The sequence below is a fragment of the Miscanthus floridulus genome, chromosome 16 (genome assembly GCF_019320115.1).
Source record: "Miscanthus floridulus cultivar M001 chromosome 16, ASM1932011v1, whole genome shotgun sequence".
Taxonomy (NCBI): domain Eukaryota; kingdom Viridiplantae; phylum Streptophyta; class Magnoliopsida; order Poales; family Poaceae; genus Miscanthus; species Miscanthus floridulus.
Window position 1 is genome coordinate 71345769 of NC_089595.1, and position 4308 is coordinate 71350076.

A 4308-nucleotide genomic window follows, 5' to 3' on the forward strand; every position below is an offset into this window, starting at 1 on the left:
GTCAGTAGGGTTTTAGCACTGATGATTGTTGTTAGATACGAATTACTGGTTTGGCATCTGACAATCAGAAAGTGATAACATGTTTAGAACCTCTATCTGTCTGAATATAATTTGATAATAGTTTTATAATATGTCCCTTCCATGCATATGGTTGTAGTTGATTCCATGAAAAGCTAAGCTGCCTCATTCCGTTAAATTACTGATTCCTGATAGTGAATGAGATAAGTTGTAGAGTCAATACTTGATATAAACTTTAAATTTAGAATCTATGACCGTGCATAATACTGGCATTTTAGAGTAAAGACATTCAGTGTGCAGTTGGTTTCCATTGACCATGGAATTCACCTAGCTTATAACTATAATAACCTTGTTGAAGTTATAAGAAACTATGGAATTTCGTTAGCATGAGATGCATCTGACATACTAGACTGTAATAAAAACAAACCTGGTGTACAAAAAACTAGTAGTGAGTGCTTACCAAAGAAAATCTTCTTTAACTGAAAGGACTCCGGTGCCAACTAGAGAGGGGGTGAATAGGAGCTCCTGAAAAATAAGTTTGAAAAATTATTACAGGACCGGATGTTCGGTAATTTCTGAATTATGGTCAGGACCTAATATTTTGTCTGCGCCAGAACTAGTCTAGACGGGATGTCTGGTACTAGGTAACCAGAAGAACACAAATCCAGAGATATTTCACCTATTTAATTGATTCTACTTGTTACAAAAGGTTCATCAATTAGCTGATTACTCCAAATTAAAGATCTATAACCACAAACACAAAAATAAGTACATTGGGACAACTCCCACAAAAGTCAACTTGCATAATAAGAACACAAAAATAAACAAGAAAACATGTGATATATTTACCGAAGTTTGGATTCACCTCTGTGAATCCTACATCTCCGTTGAGGAGCTCCCAAGGGAGTCAGGTCTCTTTTAACTACTTTTCTCGCTTAATTCACTATTGGCCTTCTTCCCTTGTGGAAGCGAAGTCAAAGCCTTCACAAACTTTTTTTTTGACTTACCACAAGCACAGGAGCTCATCGGGCAAGACTGAAAGTCCTAGTCCTGAGCATAAAATTTTTACTATAGCTTAAGCATGCAATGATTAGCCCATCATAAAAATTTCACCATAATTGAACCACAGAAACTGCAACAGCAAAAACTTTATACCCTACTATATTATATATTCACTGTGTAGATCTACTCACGTGGAGTCCAACGCAATTAGATATTCCATTTAACAATTTTTCTGTGATTTAGCATGATTTTTTAAAGATTTAGCCAAAATAAACATAAAAGAAACAAGAAAAACCACCGAGCCATGGGTCACGTGTCTGGTTTCAGGAGATGAGAGAGGAGTTATTTCTGCTTTTAGAGTTTTTTTTAAACTCTGATTTTAGAGTTGAGGACGAAAAGGCCGACTTTCGAGGGTTTTTTTTAAAGTAAAATGGACTTTTTCTGTAGACATTAGAGAGCACCGAGTTGGGCTGGGCTTTCCTGATGTGCGCCAAAGCCCTGAGCGACAAAGATGGGAATGGCGAACGGTAGCACGGGGATGGGCAACCGGCGATTCGGAGTCAATATTCAAACAAGATTGTTTTAAATGATATTCACAAAAAACATTTTAAATAAATAGATTATTTATTATAAATTTGTTTACAGATCATTTTTAAAAAAAATTCAATAAGTAACTTTTTCAAAACTGATTCTCCTCTTTGCTTCAGTTTCGTGAGCTTTAATTTTAGTGATTCGTAAGGACAGCAATCCTCGACTCTTCACTTTATTTGCCGCTAATGTCAAATTTGGCACAACCTCAAGTCCTCAAACCAAATCATATGCTTGAGGTTGGTGAACCAACATTTGAAAAAGAAACGTATACTATATTCTACCTAAAAAAGCAAACCGTAGAGCCCTTTTCAGTTGACACTTCTCTTTTCAGTTGTTGTATTTAGAGCTTGAGGATGATGGCCGATTTAGCCTTTTAATTATCAGGACATCTAGCGTCCAGACATTCAACGCCAGCAGCGTATCCAAACGGCCCACGCCTGCTGCCCGTCCTGTGTCCAGCTTTCCCGTGCAGCGTCTGCGCATGCTCCTTCCCCGTACCTCTGCCGCTAGGTTCCGATTTGACCGTGCACGCTTATGGGGGAAATCATCACGCCCTCTTCCATCAGAAGCAGCAGCGACGGGCCACGTCTGGGCACGCACTCTTGTTGCCCGCATGCTGCTGCTGACCGGCCACATCCAGTTGAAATAAGGAGAGAGGGAGAGAGAGAGCAGCCGAGCATGGATGTAGCTTCGTGCTCTACACTTCTGCCACGTTCATGGATACAGCTTTGTGCTCTGCGCCAGCTTCGCTTCCGGCGCGCACGTCGGGACCACTGCACCCAAGGGGACCACGTCTGCCTGCGCCCCCTAGCCACACCTACTGATGAAACACTTGCAACATAAAGCATTTGCTGCAACATACATCTGAAATAGATGAAACATTTTCAACATACGCTTGCAACATATGTGTATGGGCACCGTAACATATGCAACATCCAGATAAAACACTTGCAACATACATTTAAAATAGCTAAAATATTTAAAACATACACTTGCAACATACGTGTATAGCTAATGCAACATATACAAAACCCAGATAAAACACTTGCAACATACGTTTAAAACAGCTGAAACATTTGAAATATACACTCTGACCGGACGCTGCTCCTCAGTGTCTGGTCGCCCGATGGCGGCCATATGTCGGCAACCACCACCACCTTGCCCCCCCGCTAGTGGCCGAGCTGGCCGACCAATCCCAGCGCGCGCCACGCCCCCACCCGGCCCCGAGATTTTTTTCTGATTGTCTCACCTCAACTCCCAGATAGAGAGACAGAAGACCCAAATCACTCATTTCAAAGGTTTGCCTGTTCCATGCCCACCGATGCGTGCTGGCCGCACGGTCTCCCGTCTTTGAGGCCGAGCTCTTCGGCGTCTGGTGGTTAATTCTCCCACCATTCACCAACTGCTCCTGTGTCACACCCCAAAATTTCCATTTTGGTTTGTGAATAGTTTACACTAAATATAGATAATGATTTTATAGTTGCAACATACATGTATATTTATTGCAACATTGCAACACCAGATCTACTTTTGCAACATCCAGATGAAATATATGCAACATAAATCTAAAACGCATGAAACATACGGTTGCAACATGTGCTCATCTACTTGCTGCACCACAATAGAGGCTCATTCACGTAGAGCTCGACGCAGACGCGAGCTCGAGGCCACCCACGGTCGACAGGCGGATGGATTGCGGAACGGCGGGAGGCACGGGCGAGGGTGCACGACACGAGGCACGAGGAGCGCGACGCAAGGCGTGGGGGCAGGCACGTCCGTCCCGTCCTTTGGCACGAGGCACGAGACATGAGGCGTGGGGGCGCGCGACGCGAGGCGCTAGGGCAGGCACATCCGTCCCGTCCAAAAAGGACGGATGTCCTGAGGGTATCAATTTCGTTTAAGTCATGTTTGTTTCACTGAAAAGTCAGGCTGCAAAGTACTGTTCACTGATTTATCTGTTATGTGCTGCCGTAACGTTAGCACATGCATTATACTAGTTTACGCTATAGTAAAAAAACACATACATTACAACTACTAACCAATTACACTACCTGGTCTTTCCAGAGACATCGAGAGGGCTGCCCACGTGTTTGTGGACCAAAAAATGAGTCTTTTTATACCCAGCAAAACACTAAAAAGGGTAAATTGTTCAAAGGTTTTCAGGCCGAAAGTGACCAAAGCCGCCCCCAGATTAGGAATCGGAACAGACGACGGAGCGGCGCATGCATTCGACGACGTTCGTTCATGGGCTTGCATCGTGCGGCGGTGAGGAGCCGCCTTGCGTTCTTTGTTTCGTCGCCCGTCAAGCACGTCCACTGATGAGAGATGAGCACAAGAAACATGTGGTGGAATGGCTGCGCTGACCGTACGCGCTGCTAAACGCACGTGCTCTCCAGAAGCAAGGACGACCACGGATCGCGAAAGCGCTGTCTCGTCCTTCGTGCAACGATGCTTCACATCTCACGAAGATTGACGGGGTCCAAGCGCTTACAATACCGTACTAACGTACCAGTATGACAACGACATTTCTACGTACAGTACTCAGGTATCGACGGTCACTCCAGAAAGTTGTAATTTGCATCGGAGGGACTGATCGCTGCAACGAACCTGGGCTAAACAAGGATGTCGTCAACCGTCTACTGGTGAGGTCAAGTTTCATCAGAAAGGAAAAAAGAGTTGCTCTGTTCTTCGTCAGAA